This window comes from Schistocerca cancellata, chromosome 2 (genome assembly GCF_023864275.1).
Source record: "Schistocerca cancellata isolate TAMUIC-IGC-003103 chromosome 2, iqSchCanc2.1, whole genome shotgun sequence".
NCBI lineage: Eukaryota > Metazoa > Arthropoda > Insecta > Orthoptera > Acrididae > Schistocerca > Schistocerca cancellata.
In genome coordinates, this window is record NC_064627.1 from 308018770 (window position 1) to 308037779 (window position 19010).

Genomic DNA, 19010 nt, shown 5'->3' on the forward strand with positions numbered 1-19010 from the left:
TGTGGTGCAGATAATGTTTGACGTACATAATACTTATTTTAAAGTCTTGAAAATAATAAATTTTCTATTTGACCAAGTTAAATAAAGAATTTGAAATCTGCAAATGGCGATTTTTAAATCAATTCGATAAAATGGGGTACTACCCTGTTTTATCAAACTTAGTGGCACCCTGTTCTATCCAACAACGCCATGTTAAGAACAAGCTGATTTCAACAGCCCTTAAGAGAGACAAACATTTTTAAACACTCAACTATCTGTAGTACAGATAACGTTTAACGTACATAATACTTATTTTACAGTCTTGAAAATAATAAATATTCTAATTGAACAAACTAAATAAATAATTTGAACACTGCAAATGGTGATTTTTAAATCAGTTGGATAAAACGGGGTACTACCCTGTTTTATCAAACTTAGTGGCACCCTGTTCTATCCAACAACGCCATGTTAAGAACAAGCTGATTTCAACAGCCCTTAAGAGAGACAAACAATTCGAAACACTCAACTATATGTAGTGCAGATAACGTTTAACGTACATAATACTTATTTTACAGTCTTGAAAATAATAAATTTTCTAATTGAACAAACTAAGTAAAGAATTTGAAAACTGCAAATGGCGATTTTTAAATCAGTTCGATAAAACGGGGTACTACCCTGTTTTATCAAACTTAGTGGCACCCTGTTCTATCCAACAATGCCATGTTAAGAACAAGCTGATTTCAACAGCCCTTGAGAGAGACAAACATTTTTAAACTCTCTACTATATGTAGTGCAGATAACGTTTAACGTACATAATACTTATTGTACAGTCTTGAAAATAATAAATATTCTAATTGAACAAACTAAATAAATAATTTGAACACTGCAAATGGCGATTTTTAAATCAGTTGGATAAAACGGGATACTACCCTGTTTTATCAAAATTAGTGGCACCCTGTTCTATCCAACAACGCCATGTTAAGAACAAGCTGATTTCAACAGCCCTTAAGAGAGACAAACGTTTTTAAACACTCAACTATCTGTAGTGCAGATAACGTTTAACGTACATAATACTTATTTTACACTCTTGAAAATAATAAATTTTCTAATTGAACAAACTAAGTAAATAATTTGAAAACTGCAAACGGCCATTTTTAAATCAGTTCGATAAAACGGGGTACTACCCTGTTTTATCAAACTTAGTGGCACCCTGTTCTATCCAACAACGCCATGTTAAGAACAAACTGATTTCAACAGCCCTTAAGAGAGACAAACATTTTTAAATACTCAACTATCTGTAGTGCAGATAACGTTTAACGTACATAATACTTACATTACAGTCTTGAAAATAGTGTCTTGCAAATATAAATGCACATTTCAATGTTGAATATTACAACACAGTACTGTAAAAATATATTTTTCCACCTAGAGAATTCACGGTTGCTTTCACAGGACTGCAGCTACTCTAAGACTGAAGGTCATCGAGTGCGAAAGAGGTTACTACGTTTACCAGGAAATGGCAGCAAATATCAGACGAGAGAAGTACGATACCCTGTTTCGCAGACTACCCTGTTCTATCAGACTCTCCCCTATATGTGAGAAAAGTATGTAATTAACAAAAATTTTTGTCTTTCTTTCGTCCCACACATCAGAGTCCTATGAAATCCCAGGCAAACTTCACACCAGACGTTATTGTTGGCTTGTCAGTCCTTGAATGTGTTGAGGGTTTTATCCCACAAAATGGGCTTCTCTTGAATTTCTGAAGTTAAAATTTCATTATGTATACGTGGATTACTCATGTTTGCAACAGAAACAATAGTTAACAACTAATAATAACTGATAGTTAACTATTGTTTACACTCATGAAGATTCAGATCCTACTGAACAAAATAGCTCTCGACAGTAGAGAAACTGCAGTGTGTGTGTAACTGCGCATTTGGTAAGGTATGCCGCTACTTAGGTGCTGATGGTTAAACCATAGTTGGCGACAGTGGAAGCCAGCGGTCGCACAGCTACAAGTCTCTTCACACGGAGCCACTGACAAGCACTTCTCGGTGGTGCATCTGTAGGCGAATCATTGATTTAGATGCTGACTGCCCAAGCGTCCAGTCGCAGTGTATAAACAACCCACACATTGCGCATTGTTACTTGTAGTGCAGTCATGTAGGTCATACTGAGTAGGAGATGGATGTGAATACAGATCCGATCTCTGAAGTTGAAAAATATTTATCAGTATGAAATGTGGAGTATGTAGGCTATTCGCCGGCCGTGGTGGCCGAGCGGTTCTAGGCGCTTCAGCCCGGAACCGCGCGACTGCTGCGGTCACAAGTTCGAATCCTGCCTCGGGCATGGATGTGTGTGATGTCTTTAGGTTATTTAGGTTTAAGTAGCTCTAACTTCTAGGGGCCTGATGACCTCAGATGTTAAGTCCCATTGTGCTCAGAGCCATTTGAACCAATTTGAAGGCTATTCAAATAAACTAGAGAAGATGAAAGTATGGGAGGCAGTTATTGCTAAGTTTGTATTGGACTTCGGAAGAAAAAGTGCTGCACAGAAAGGGGCAGCTGGTGAGTGTCATAGCAACAAAATGATTAACAAATTAGATATATACCACACTTCCAGTTTTATTGAACGATTAAGCATACAACATATATTTCACATACACGAAATTTTCACATACACGAAATATTTTTTGAAATTGCCATTGTAATTCTCCCTCTGTGCTCATAAAGTAGCCTGCAAATTTTTAACGAACATTCTTCACGTTTCTTCCCACTTATATTAAGTCTGTTAGCATGTTATCAAAACTACAAGTAATCATAGTGTCCTCAAATCTGTATCCATCTCGGTCATGTACAAAATTGTGCAACACACAACTTGCTTTTATAATGTCTTTAGCAAGTTCTGGAGTCGTGTTCAGTGGTCTATGAAACATTCTCCATTTATTAGCAAGAACGCCGAAAGTGCACTCAATGTAACTTCTAGCCCTACAGGGACAGTACTTAAACACTCTTTTTTTAGCTCATAAGAAATTGGCTCCATATGGTCATAGTAAGAATGATGACATACTGAAACCTTCATCACCAACAGTAATCAGGATCTTTATACAACCGCCTGATTTGAGGAAATTTAATGTCTTCCTCAGTTACCTTGTTATAAAGCAATGACTTCTTGAACACTGTACAGTTTGACTATGTTCCAGATGCACCAGTGTCAATTTACTTATATTTGCAGTGCGAATCACACAAGGCAAGCAATAGGATGGAGAAAAAGTTTTGTAGTTGTAATAAAGCGAACTGCTGTCAGCTAGCTTGATGACACGTATATGTTTACCATCTATAGCTGTCACATAGTTGGGATAACTGGCTCTCCTTTTAAAGCCTGTGGCAAATTCCATAAATCGACTTACTGTCAGTGGAGAGGAAGCAGACAAGTCTCAAACACTGCCATATAGCCTGACACACGTGTCGTATTATACCATATATACACTCACGTTCAGAAAAAATAGAATACCTTGAACGACTGGAGATAGGACGTTCATATTCAAAGGACATGTACTTTAGTATGTCCTGCATAAATGATTAACATTTGAACCATGTCGGTCCACGGGAATAGTGAAGCGCCGCCGGTGTCACACCACTCTGCATTGTTGCCAAATTTATTCAAGTCGGCTGATCCAAGATGTGGCAATGTCGCAGTCACGTCATGTCGGGAAGTTTGAATTTTAACCGGAAAATACGTCAATTGGACTACCTTCACTAACCTAACTCCACTCCCGCTCCCCCACCCCCTCTGGAAAATAGCGGGAAAAGAGCTCTGTGTCTAGCTACTAGAGTGGGAGAACAGACGTAATTGTTTACTGTGTGTGCTATGTATTCAATGGATGAGATGTCTGTACAGGAGAAGGAGGAGTTCAATGTGTATAACAGCTGTAATCGAGCAGGTGAGGACTGTGTCCGTAGCCACCTGCATGATGTCTGGAAAGCAATGATATCTGGTGAATGTATGAAGAAGTCAAGCCGGCCGAAGTGGCCGCGCGGTTCTGGCGCTGCAGTCTGGAACCGCGGGACCGCTACGGTCGCAGGTTCGAATCCTGCCTCGGGCGTGGATGTGTGTGATGTCCTTAGGTTAGTTAGGTTTAACTAGTTCTAAGTTCTAGGGGACTAATGACCTCTGCAGTTGAGTCCCATAGTGCTCAGAGCCATTTGAAGAAGTCAAGTACACTTCATCAAATAATGAAGATGCAGCAGGATGGGGCTAAGTTACACTTCGTAACTCACGGTGATAAGCGCGTGTTCTGTAACTTTAGATCGTACGATAAAAGTCCAGTCAGTCTTCTGAAGTGCAAGAGGCAGGACGTTCACCACAGAGTCTCTGGGTCCACTGGTAGTGCGGCCAAGCGCCGGGCTTACGGTACCACCACGCGTTAGCGACGGGGACAGCTGTGTGCTGAGTACTCTCTGTCGCTTTGGAAATAACCACAGCATTCCTCCATCACATCCCCGGTGCACGGATACCCTTTGTCATTGAACAGGAACTGTTTTGGGAGTTATTATATCTGATGTTTAAGCAATGTGCGGAATACTGTCACATACATAACTTGGAGATGTCACAGGAACTAAATGTACTACTACACAAAGAGTGTGAGACAGCTTTGCAAATGATGGACGATTGTTTAAACAATTTTGATGTGATTACACGTTCGTTTTATTCCGATGAATACCACCATCACACTTGAACACAGACTCTACAAAAAAGATCGCAACACACTTGTGAAACCATCCATGAGACACTTCGCGAGTTTTTTGTGGGAAACACCACATCCTTTCCTGTCTTTAAGCATGGGCTACTTCGTTGTTGTTGTTGTTGTGGTCTTCAGTCCTGAGACTGCTTTGATGCAGCTCTCCATGCTACTCTATCCTGTGTAAGCTTCTTCATCGCCCAGTACCTACTGCAACCTACATCCTTCTGAATCTGCTTAGTGTATTCATCTCTTGGTCTCCCCCTATGATTTTACCCTCCACGCTGCCCTCCAAAACTAAATTGGTGATCCCTCAATGCCTCAGAACATGTCCTACCAAACGATCCCTTCTTCTTGTCAAGTTGTGCCACAAACTTCTCTTCTCCCCAATCCTATTCAATACTTCCTCATTAGTTATGTGATCTACCCATCTAATCTTCAGCATTCTTCTGTAGCACCACATTTCGAAAGCTTCTATTCTCTTCTTGTCCAAACTATTTAACGTCCATGTTTCACTTCCATACATGGCTACACTCCATACAAATACTTTCAGAAACGGCTTCCTGACATTTAAATCTATACTCGATGTTAACAAATTTCTCTTCTTCAGAAACGCTTTTCTTGCCATTGCCAGTCTACATTTTATATCCTCTCTACTTCGACCATCATCAGTTATTTTGCTCCCCAAATAGCAAAACTCCTTTACTACTTTAAGTGTCTCATTTCCTAATCTAATACCCTCAACATCACCCGACTTAATTCGACTACATTCCATTATCCTCGTTTTGCTTTTGTTGATGTTCATCTTATATCCTCCCTTCAAGACACCATCCATTCCGTTCAACTGCTCTTCCAAGTCCTTTGCTGTCTCTGACAGAATTACAATGTCATCGGCGAACCTCAAAGTTTTTATTTCTTCTCCATGGATTTTAATACCTACTCCGAATTTTTCTTTTGTTTCCTTTACTGCTTGCTCAATATACAGATTGAATAACATTGGGGAGAGGCTACAACCCTGTCTTACTCCCTTCCCAACCACTGCTTCCCTTTCATGTCCCTCGACTCTTATACTACTCTTATACTACTTCAAGAGTTACTAAATCCAACCGAATTCGTCTCTAAATACACACTCAAAAAATGTGTGTGAATTCCTAAGGGACCAAACTGCTTAGGTCATCGGTCCCTAGACTTATACACTACTTAAACTAACTTAACCTAACTTATGATAAGAACAACACACACACCGATGCCCGAGGGAGGACTCGAACATCCGGCCGGAGGGGCCGCTCGGTCTGTGACATGACGCCTCAAACCACGCGGTCACTCCCAGAGGCAATACACATTAAAAAAAAAAAAAGTTTGCTGCACAGTAGTGTGCTTCAATTTTGAGATATATGCTGCCGTACTCGAACACCGACTCTAGAAACAGCGTTCCACACTTGTGAAACCTCCCTGAGACACTTCACGTACCTTTGTGGGAAACAGATCTCGAAATCAATATCAACAAACAGAACACTTGCATCTGCTTTATAGGATGACAGGAAGTGGTTGGAGTGATCTGTTGAGATGAATTTGTAACGCGTTATAATTTAGTGGTAGACTGATGATGCATCCTAGAGAGAGAGGGAAATGTTGCTATAGATCATTTATCGCGCATTTAGCCATTTTTGTCCGTTATTCTGTCAGGGTGTATCAATTGTGTGGCATAACCTGCGTTCGACTTGTATACATTTGCGTGTTCAGTGTGTGACTTAGAGCAGTAGCGACTGATGATAGTTAATAGCAAACCTCTCCATAGCACAGTGATCAGAGGACTTCCAACTCATGTGTGGTGATGATGAAACACGTCCATCCTGTTTCCGCTGCCTCCTCTAGTTGAACGAAGATTTATGGGACATATTCCATCCCCTGCCACATCTTCGGGCATAAAATCGAGTCTTCAGTGTCATCACTACGGTGATCCTAAGTTCGTGACAGGTATTTGTGATGTACTGCAATCCCGTGTATACATCTGATTGACAGATGTCCTGTTTATGGAGTTAGTGGTCGCATGATGTCTAATTTCACACGTCAAAAGCTGCTGCTACCCGTTTGTCTGTTTCTTTGTAAGAGGCATTCTCTGTTACTAACGATCATTTTATATAGGACTTATGAGAACATAGTATAATTTCGAAACCATGACCGGACGTGGACAGTGGACACTAAACACTTCTGGAAAGCTATATTGTGCATATATCACAAAGACTCTGTCTTTTAAGGAAGTGGTTCTATCTTCTTAAAGTTTGTCACCATAGTGAGTACGATATAAAACTTGCCAGGGGGATGTATGTCAGATATTGGACATTTATATCCTGCATTGGAGTACCTGTGTTTATGTGCTACTATCATTTCTTTCTCTCACCATACCGTCTTGGTATTGACCCGAGACACTAGAATAATGCTTTCAAATGGATAGCTCAGTTAATTTATGTAAAATGCCTCAAACTCCATCTGTCTGTAGCTCCATCATGCATAAAACCACACGTTTTCTTCTTCGTAACCGTCTGTAATGTCATCCCAACACTGTCAAATCAACTATACACCGATAAGGGTTGCCAACCTCCCCAGCAGTCCGGCCGCGGTGGACGAGCGGTTCTAGGGGCTTCAGTCCGGAACCGCGCGACTGCTACGGTCGCAGGTTCGAATCCTGCCTCGGGCATGGATGTGTGTGATGTCCTTAGGTTAGTTAGGTTTAAGTGGTTCTGAGTTCTAGGGGACTGATGACCTCAGTTGTTAAGTCCCATAGTACTCAAAGCCATTTGAACCTCCCTAGCATCTCCAGACCAGCAGCTGTAGGACATCGAAAATTCACCGAAAATTCCAACCATTTTTCTCGTCTGTAGAACAGTGCTTCGAATTCTGTTTGTGTAATTGTTCTGATTTTCCAGTCCGTGCTTAGACACCAGTGTGTGCTTCGAGAAGTGAGGAAAAATAACGCCCCTTACTCCAGCAGAAAATATAAACCAAGCCCACACACCGTTTCAGAAAACTGATGAACACCACAGCTGCTGTAGGACTCAGGAATTTCTCTCTCTCTCTCTCTCTCTCTCTCTCTGGTAGTGCCTTCAAACAAGCAGCTAAAACTCGAAAAGTGACGAACTTCTGTTCAGAATTACAGAGACATCCAAATATCATATATTTCCCACAAAAGCATGTGAATTGTCTCAGGGAGGTTTCACAACTGTGCAACGATCTTTTTAGATTTGATGAAGTGTACTCGTCTTCTTCATACATTCACCAAATATCATTGCTTTCCAAACATCATTCAGGTGGCTATGGACACAGTCCTCAGCTGCGTGATTACAGCTATTATACATGTTAAACTCCTCCTTCTCCATCATAGACATCTAATACATAGTACACATAGTAACCAATTACGTCCGTCCTCCCAGTCCACACAGAGTCCTTTTCCTGCCGTTTTCCCCAGATCGCCATCTCGAATCACATCATGGGAGGTAAGAGGGGGAGGGCCGACAGCGCCCTCTGGTGGCGATGTTGTATTCTGGATCTCATGGTGAACACACTGGATGGAGTTACTGTCTAGACAACTCGAACTGCTTAAATAAACAATGCATACAAAATAAAGACTTAACGACCATCCAACCAGCAGCCCAGCACCAATTTAGTCCTATTCCCTCCCATTTCCAGATGGGGTGGGGAGAGCGGGGGGGGGGGGGGAGCGGAAGGGGAGTGGAAGGGGAGGGATGTGTGGTCAGGTTAGTGGAGGCAGCCCAAATGACCTATTGTCCCACCAAAATTTGAATTTCCCCCCATGATGTTACTGCGATGGTGTCACATCTATGACCGCCATCTTGAATAAATTTGGCAACAATGGAGAGTTGGGAGACATTGGCTTTGCTGTAGTACTCTCTGGTTCAAGGTCAACATCGATATCGTGACGCAACACAGTGTACCAGTGAAATGTGCCCGCACACCCACCCCCTGAGAAAAATCGACACCTCATCCAAATAGTATTGCGGGAATGATCTGCATCCTCCTTGGCTCTGGTGCAACAGTGGAAAAGTGTCACACATCATATACTATCATGGCGACAGTTCGATGGTGTTTATTGCAGCAAGGGTTATATGCGCATCGTCCACTTCTCCTCTTACCTTTGACGAATGGACAGTAACGTGCTAGATGGGAATGGTGTATGGGAACGTCGCTAGGGACAGAAATGGCATCAGATAGCGTTTTTGCTTGAATCCAGTTACGTTTATTTGAAAATGATGGCAATATTTTTGTTCGCTGCTGAGAAGGGGAGCGAGTGACTGCATTTGAACAAACATGCAGCGCCAACTCAAGGCCTTATGGTGTCGGGTGCTATTGGGTACGAGCACAAATGACAGTTGCTGTGTGTCCAGGGCACTGTGGCCAGAGTGACCTACATGAATGATATCCTGCACAACATCCCAGACACCATGTTTCAGCAAGACAATGCATGACTACATGTTGCTGCATGTATACGTGCCATCTTGATGTCGCTGGGTGTCAGTCTTTGGCCCTGGACCGCCAGATCATCAGACTTGTCGCCAATCGAAAATGTGTGGGATATAGTGAAATTTCGGGTGCAGCACTGTGACCCACCACGGACGAACTTTCGAATCAGGTGAATGGAGCATGGATGGCTATACCACAGGACGCCATTTGCGCCTTATACCTATCGATGCCAACACGCTTGGAACAAGTTATTAGAACCCACGGTGGACCCTGTGCTTACAAGGCAACAGGACACAGGCTGAAACAAGGTGACAGAAATGCTAATCGTTTCTGCAGAACATTCTAATGTACATGTACTGTGAATATGAACATCCTATATCTAATCGTTCAAAGTGTTCTGTTCTGAAGATGAATGTAGCTGAAGGGCCAGTTCGATATTGTAGGTGAAGGACCATGGTTGTACTTCCGGCTCCACGATACCGGAAAACGACAAATGCCTGTTACGTACAATAAGCATATTCTTTGCTTTTCCAAGCATATCAATACATAAAATCACTGAGAATACAGTGCTCACTGATACTGGATAATTGTTTTCGTTTTCTTTTCAGCATCCACTTTTCAAAGAAAGTGCAAAAGCTTAAGAGATTCTTACACCAGAGAATTGGCAAAGAAGAGGAAAGAGCAGTCTGGTTCTGCAGCTTCTGGTTGAAACCAATACATTTTCGTTTAGAATTTAAGTTTTCTTGAAACGCCTGTTGAAGCTAAATATAACAGTATTGCAGGAGATACTGAAGATGACTTTCAGCAGGATGAATCACAAGTCGAAGGGACTGAAGAGCATGTGAGTCTCACTCATAATAAAAAGAAGAAACGTACAAGGAAGCCTACAGAAACAGACGAGCGTTTCGAAAGTCTTAAAGCTGAATTCTACTGCCGTGAAACATCGAGTGAGCAAACAAATGAAGATACGTTGTTTATGTTATCTTTACAGCTTGAATTTAGAAAACTTCCAGAACTTGTAAAATTAGACACGGAAGGCAGAAATTATGTTTTAAGACAGCAAGGAACCAAAGTGTCGCAGTAGCACCTCACCTTGCTCAGTCCCACATTTCCAGCCTGAAGGGAAATTTCGCACACTTCCCTCAGACCAAATCAGTCACTCTTTAACAGCACACGAACAGACATGCATGTAGAAAGTCAACAGTGTTACAGACCAAGGTCCAACGGATCGGATCCAAGTATGTCTTGAGAAAAAAATGTAGAAGAATTTGAATAATAAGATGATCTGTAGTTTGTAAGAAAATAAGAGTTTGATTGGATGGAAGTATAAAGTGTTTTACTTTAGCTCGAATACAAGCATCTCATTTGCTGGAATGCAAGGTCGAATGCTGGTACCTGTTCCCTGTGTAACAAGCTGCACCATAGAAAAAAGTTGGTCGAAGGATCCCCGCGGCATTCGCAAATGCAAATAAAGAAAGCTTCCCATCGTCCTGTTGAAGGTCAGTATACAATGTAAGAAACAAACCATTAACTATTCTTCCTTCTAAAAATGAATGCAGCTAGAATTTTCTCTTTTGGATTTCTTGTTCAGGAAGAGAAGTAAAAAAGGCGTCCTCCTCGGCTGACTCCACGACGACACTCACACTGCGGTGCAGCAGTAGGTGTAGCAGCAGTAGCAGCAGCGGCAGCATCAAAGCAACTCACAGCAGCAGCTGCGCTTCCGAAGAGCCGCGGAGTGCTGCGCCAGGCTGTCAGGCGCCACCGAGAAGCTTTTGTCGGTGGCTCCGTGTGAAAGGGGCCTACCGCCGATGCCGAGTTCACCGGTCGTTTATTTTTCCGCTTAATGTGCAAGCTGTGGAACGGTGTTGACGGTCAACTGACCGCGGGGGAAAATTCCACCGTGTGTACAACCGGCCGCTTCCCACGATGCCACCGAGAAGCGCTTCTCCGAATCGCACTGAGTCTTCACTCGGCGTCGCGCGGCACTGCTGGAAAGAGAAACGCCTCCTTTGTGTCGCCGTGCGCCTCTTTGATATGCCGCTGCTGCCGCTGTGCCTTATTTCGGTTCCTTCATAAAGTCTGATGAACAGGATGCCTCTCTTGTGTTTCTCTTACTGAATTGGAAAATAAAAAAAGGTAATTTAAAAGTAAATCCTGAATGCCATCATGTCTCGAAGGAAGAATAGTCTAAGGCTTACTGAAAGGGCAACCAATTTATAAAACTGTGCTGGGGCTACCCCTTCTCTAACTCATGAGGTGACTGTTCTGTAACGTACACTACTAGGTGTGGTCTCTGAGACCCCAACATTTAAACTGGTTCAAATGGCTCTGAGCACTATGGGACTTGACATCTATGGTCATCAGTCCCCTAGAACTTAGAACTACTTAAACCTAACTAACCTAAGGACAGCATACAACACCCAGTCATCACGAGGCAGAGAAAATCCCTGACCCCGCCGGGAATCGAACCCGGGAACCCGAGCGCGGGAAGCGAGAACGCTACCTCACGACCACGAGCTGCGGACATTTAAACTGGGATTTAGGGTATAAATCATTTGAAATTTTTATGAAAGTTACATAACATTTATTTTATAATAATTTCAGTGCTGTTTAAATACTCCACGTTGACTGTATTGCATTAAATAAAGTCTGCAATATTTAACTTTTTCTCATACGAAGGTTGGAACTTAAATAGTGGCAACTATTTATTCACAACCGATGCAAAAGAGTTACATGTTTGCACCCGTTACTGATCTTCAAGCCGGCCGGTGTGACCGAGCGGTTCTAGGCGCCTCAGTCTGGTACCGCGCGACCGCTACGGACGCAGGTTCGAATCCTGCCTAGGGCATGGATGTGTGTGATGTCCTTACGTTAGTTAGGTTTAAGTAGTTCTAAGTTCTAGGGGACTGATGACCTCAGATGTTGAGTGCCATAGTGCTCAGAGCCATCTGAACCATTTTTTGAACTGACCTTCAAAGTAGTCACCAGCGTTGTGTAGAACCCGTTGCCAGCGATGTGGAAGGCGTAGTATACCGTTAGCATAGCCTCTTCTGTTGATGGTACGAATGGAGAGGTCTAAAGTTATGGTGATTCTCGCGTACGACTGTGCTGGCGTTATCCTAACGCATTACGTCCCTCCACGGGAGACCGTCAGTGCACAGTATTACTGTTCGTTTTTCGAGCTTCACCTGCGACCAGCTTTGCGAAAGAAGCGGCGACACTTTCTGCGCAACCCACCCATCACTTTGCACGGCTATACGGGGGGCGCATACAGCGCAGGCTGTGGCTGCTCTGCTCGGTCGATGGGGACTGGGAAGTACTGTATCATCTACCAAACTCCCCGGAATTAAGTCCTCGTGACTTTCATTTGATTCTGAACATGAAGGAAGCACTTCATGGCATTCGCTTCAGAACTGTTCCAGAGATTTGACAGGCAGTTACTATCGCACTTGCTTGCGCCTTTGTCCCGGATTTGGCGCGGGGTTGGCGTGGTTAAACCGGATTTGGCAAGTTAATGTGAAGGGGTGGCCGGATGCCCTTCCTGCCGCCACTCTGTACCCCCCAGGATGAAATCAGAGGACCCCATCTGTCTGCGCCCAGTGTAAATCATGGAAAAGTGCGGATGTGGTTCAAATGTCTGTGAGTCGTGTAACTGAGGCGGGACGTGGGGACTAGCTCGGTATTCACCTAGAGGGATGTGGAAAACCGCCTAAAAACCAGGCTGGCCGGCACACCGACCCTCGTCGTTAATCCTACCCGAGTCCAGGAAGCAGCGCATTAGCACTCTCGGCTAACCTGGCGGGTCAGAGATTTGACAGGCAGTACACCGCTCCTTTTGCACCATCAACGGAATAGGCTCTGCTAACGGTATACTACGCCTTTCACATCGCTGGCAACGGGTTTTACACAACGCCGGTGACTACTTTGAAGGACAGTAACAGGTGCAAACATGTAACTCTTTTGTATCGATTGTGAATAAATAGTTCCAACCCTTGTAAAAATCATACTTTGTACAATTTTTTAAATAGTACACATAAACCGACTTTACAGAACTAAATTTTACATTACGAAAAATTATAGTACCTTTTGTAGCAGTCGCACGGAGTGGCCAAGCGGTTTGAGGCGCCATATCACGGATTGCACGGCACCTCCCGCCGGAGGTTCGAGTCCTCCCTCGGGCATGGGTGTGTGTGTTGTTCTTAGCATAAGTAAGTTTAACATACGAGTAGTTTAAATAGTGTGTAAGTCTAGGGACCGACGACCTATGCAGTTTGGTCCCTTAGGAATTCATACACATTTGAATATTTTTCGTAGCAGGTAAATTTTCACAAAAAAACTAAATTCCAGGGTTTAAATTTGCACATGAACATTGGACAAAAAGAAAGTCTGTAAAACGGACAGTCACTACCGGGATCTACATTTCCCTTTACCGCCACTCAGATCATGTCTGATTGTGACTAGTACTTTAAGTGTTTCGTTGAAGAAACACAAAGGTGCCCAATGCCATTGTCCTGAAGTTCGCCCTGTGAATGATATTCTCGTTCGTTAGCAGAACTGTGGTCACTGGCTATTGAAAAATCATCGTCCTTTTCGTCTATTTCTTGACATACCTGTATATCACTGACATGTTCCTCTGTTCACTGACTTCTGTCTTCATCAAACTTAGGATCGATAAAACTGACAAATTTCTGAGAATACATTTCGTGCTATACTAAGAAAACAGGTACGTAGTTCACGAGGCGTGGTCTAGAGACCGCAGAATGTGTCAACAACACGTGTTAGCAACAAACAAAGAAGGCGATAATGCAACCGACTGTAAAACCTTATAGAATTCGCGATTTAACGAGGTTACATGAAATATAGGATTACTCCGCTATAAGTTAGCTTGGAGCGCGAGTTTGAAAACTCTCGCAAGGTCTCAGAGACCACACCTCGTGAGGTAAGGGCTAGAAAAGGAAAAACATATACGTTTCATCAAACCACTCATGTTTATTGAGTCTGAGGCAGATAAAGGATCGCCAGACTGACCTGTGTTCTAGAATTCATTGTTTCACAAGAAGTGAATTGACAATGCAGTTAAATTTACTCATAGCGGACTGTTGTATGAAGGTTGTCATTACTTTCCTTCTTGTAATCGTTGGTGATTAAGAGTTCAGTACTTCCTTACTGTATTAATAAGAAGACATTTTCTTTTCAAAGAATTTTTAGATACAGTTTCTGTAGGGCTAGAAGATATGTTGAAAGTATTTTTGGCATTATTGTTAGAGAGTGTAGAATGTTTTATCGGGCTTTGAAAATTTCTCCAGAGTTTGCTGAAGATAGACGCTAAGGAAAAAAAAAAAAAGAAAAAGACGCACCGCAAAGGAATTATCTGAATGTGAGGGTAATCGGTACAGACAAATAAACGATTACAGTTTCAGAAAAACTGGATATTTATTCATTAAACTGAATAAGTCAATAAAGCATTAGTGCACCTCTGTCCCTGATGCAAGCAGCTATTCGACTTGGCACTGACTGAGTTGTTGGACGTTCTCCTGAGGGACATCATGCCGAATTCTGTCCAATTGACGGGCCAGATCGTCAAAATCCCCAACTGGTTGGAGGGCCCTGCCCATAATGCTTAAATGTTCTCAACTCTGGAGAGATCCGGCGACCTTGCTGGCCAACGCTGGTTTTGGCAAGAACGAAGACTAGCAGTAGAAATTCTCGCCGTGTGTGTGGGCGGGTGTTACGTTGTTGAAATGTAAGCCCACAGTGGCTTGCCATGAAGGGCAAGTACGTGACGTACCACTGTGCTGTAAGGGTGCCGCGGATGACAACCAAAGGGGTTCTGGTGTGAAAAGAAATGCCGTCAAAAATGGTTCAAATGGCTTTAAGCACTATGGGACTTAACACCTGAGGTCATCAGTCCCCTAGAACTTAGAACTACTTAAACCTAACTAAGGACATCACACACATCCATGCCCGAGGCAGGATTCGAACCTGCGACCGTAGCAGTCGCGCGGTTCCGGACTGAAGCGCCTAGAACCGCTGGGCCGCAGCGGCCGGCAGAAATGCCATCCCAGACCATCATCATGGTTCTCGGGCCGTACGACGGCGACAGTCAGGCTGGAATCTCATCTCTGTCTCGGGCATCTCCAGACACATCTTCGGCTTTTAATCTCGCTGACTGGGGTAGAATTGTCTTCAGTGATAATTCACGCTTCGAGCTGAGCCCTGATGACCACCAAAGACGTTTGTTTGTCTGCACTTGTTCACTACACCTACCGATTTCCGTCCCATTATTTTTTAATTGTTTTATGGTGTACTATAAAAACTTGCTGTGTGCTGCACAGTTCTGTTTGTCATCGAGACAGATCCAGATCTGAAGCCACTTTGAGTACTTGTGGGTTACAGGACACGGTGACAGACCCACACAAGCGGGAAGAAATGTGAGTGATGCTCACCGATCGTCGTCTTCTCTGAATAACGTTTGCCTCGAGTGTCCGGTGAGAACTTTAATTTTCTGCAGTTTATCTGAATACTCCTCGCAGTCCATGTTGCATACAGATGGATGGGTTTCCTCTTTACGGATGAAATCTTCTTTATTGACTTCCATCTATAGCTAACAGTGTGACTTACACGGTCGTATTACGAGGTAACAGTGAGCAGCAATCCCAATGCGTCAAGAGCGTTACCAGTTTGCAGCGCCACGCAGTGGTGTGTCAAGGCCTCTATTGGAAGCAATGAACCGCCAGCAGTGGCCCAGTGTAGAGAGCCTACAGGCTCTCTAGCCCAGGGTCGCTTCTGCGCCACCGGTGGTGTTAGTTCGCAACTAAGCGCCACAGAAGCGCAATGGCACTGCAGCTCTGCAGCCGCCTATTTAAACCAATGCTTCGCCAGCGGAAGCACTACCGAGAAGATGGCCTTACACGTCCTCCATACAGTCTCGATCTCTCACCATGAAATTTCTATATTTTTGGAGGTCTGAAGAAAGACATACGTGGTCGGCGATTTGCTTCGATCAAAGAGGTGCATGCCTGAGTACAACTGCAGACATTTTTCCTTGAAGTTAATGATCGTTTTCCCTCACAGTGGGTTAAATATATTGAGAGTTACGGAGATTACTTTTGAAATAATAAAGAGTTTACTTACTTTTCTCCATCTGTCTCGTATTTATTTGACTGTCCTTTATATCGTATGGAATACTTCTTCCTTCAATCTTATGATGTGTTTTCTTTCTTTGAATATAATGCAAAGACAACAAATGATTCATTTCTTCTCACCTCTCCAATCCCTGCAGATCTGAGTCTCACGTTTCTTATTTCCTATCTATTGGAGGAATATTTTAGATCCCACTGCAACTGTCAGATAACATGTAAGTGGAATTTCTCCTTGATGCTATCTGATCTAGAAACAGGCAAATCCATTCATTTTATTTTAAACTGGTCTAAACTTGTAAATACTTTGACATGTCCTAAATCCTTGTAAAAAGAGATCTACGGATGAATAAAGCTACTACTACTACTAATTCTACTACTACTACTAGTACTTTAAGAATTAGTTCACTTGCAACCAGTCATTCTTGGGACCCATTCATTTTTATTCATTCACTGCTCCATTTTTGCCTACCGATGTAACACTGAATATGTTTTAAATAAGTCAAAAGAGAAAATTAAAAGTACTGCACCAAGTAACAAGAGTACACCCAGGATGTACACTAGGGAGGGTCATATTGGTTTACTGGAGAATGACGAAGCAGTTTTTTGATTTCATGATAATTGTCTCTGGGTACACTTGCCACTAGCCAGTATCCGTTACATGTTCTCCGTCACTACAAACTAATACCACGCTGATACAGCTATCTTCCTGTTTTGTGGGGTATGATGCTAGTTCAGTTTGTGAAAGTATTTTTTTCTGGGGCAGAGGGAGTATTGATTTAGAAAATTGAATTACAGTTATAGCAGAATACTTTTAAAATGAAAATTCAGATACTTTTCTAAGGAAAACTCTTTCTCTCGTGATGCATATTCCATGCTAATAAAAACCAATTACACATAAGCGATAAAAATGTTATCATTTTAAAAACTTTAATAATTATGGACTTGTACTCCTCGGGGCTCTTCATAATATAGTATTAGATGATGCTTAGTGCCTGGACATAAACTTTCAAATGCAGTGTGACACAAATAAAAAAAAAAAAACGAAAAGCTTGTGTGTGAAGATTAAAAAGTTTCAGAGCTCAGATCTCTGTTAAACACAAAACATTTCCAGTTCATCAACATTGGCGACAGTAGCCGTTCGCATGAAAATAGGGGTACATACAAAAAAATAAAATTTAGTGCAAAAATGTGAGTCATGAAATACAAAATTAAATACGTTTTAATTCTTGACATTGAACAGCATTATTAATGAACATAATTTTTCATTTAACAACGTTGCATTTTGCATATCTTATCACACTTTAATCTGTTCTCATATGACTAGTAATTAAATAAAGAAAGAATTATCTTTATTAGAAAATTATGATTCAGCGTTTGTTACTTAACATTTATATTTGTTAATAAATATGAAATTTAAATAAAAGGAGAATGTTTTTACTACACAAAACATGGAAATAATCTAATCTTGAAAGACTTTTTACGAGGTTTTCGGAATTGTGTTACACTGCTTTGTGAAACCGACATCCCTACGAAGAAAATCATAATGGGCCGCCGCGCGGAGTGGCCGCGCGGCTTGAGGCGTCCTGTCACGGGCTGCGCAGCCACTTCCGCCGGAGGTTCGAGTTCTCCCTCGGGCATGGGAGTGTGTGTTGTTCTTAACATAAGTAAGTTTAAGTAGTGTGTAAGTCTAGGAACCGACGACCTATGCAGTTTGGTCCCTTAGGAATTCGCACACATTTGAACATAGTGGACCAGTCTGTAAGGTCTCATCGCTACAGTAATACTGTATACAGAGTGATTCCGTAAGAGCGTGCAAAAATGTAACAGGACATAGAAGATGCTTCACTGAACAATTTGAGGTAGAGAACCTTGGGTCGGAGAAGCCAGCTTAATAAAGTAATGGGAATAAAATCACACTACTTTGTACTTTTTTATGTACATTAGTTACAGTTAACTGCAAATACCATCATTTACACAATGGGCGCACCATATGTACTGTATCTTACAAAATGTGCTGAAACTGACGGCTATCAACATCAATGCAAGAGTGACATCGGCGAACAAGTTTCTGACGCACCCTGCCAAATATCTCTGGTGTGTTTAGAATCGCATCACAGGCAGCTACAATTCTGGCAACTAATTCCACCTCCGTGCCACTGAGGTCTCATAAACAGACGACTTTAGATATCCTCATGGAATAGGACATCCGCTTCCAATCCAGCGACTAGGAAATGCAGCAGTGAGATGGTTGTGGACATCCACACTGAAGTGAGGCGGTGCACCGTCATGTTGTATCCACATACTCTCCCGAACAGCCAAGGGTATGTTCTCCACCAACTCATTGGAAAATCAGACGGCCAGGTAGACCAGCTAGTAATCAGGCTCGTCCTACTTGTTTTCTTGCAGGAAATAGAGAATGTACGTGTAAATAAACAGCACAGTGCGTGTAAACTTGTACGCACGTTAATTGTAAATAAGCTGGAAAACAGTAATGCTAGACAAAGCGGTAGACAAGTTTACTGCCATATCTCCTTACGCCTGCTTCTCTGACCCCATGTTCCGTACCCCAAAGTGTTCAGTGGAGCATTTTTACTCACTCTCACGGAAACAAGCTGTGTACTTAAAATTCAACTGAGATCAGAAATTTTCGATATTAGAACTATGGTCAC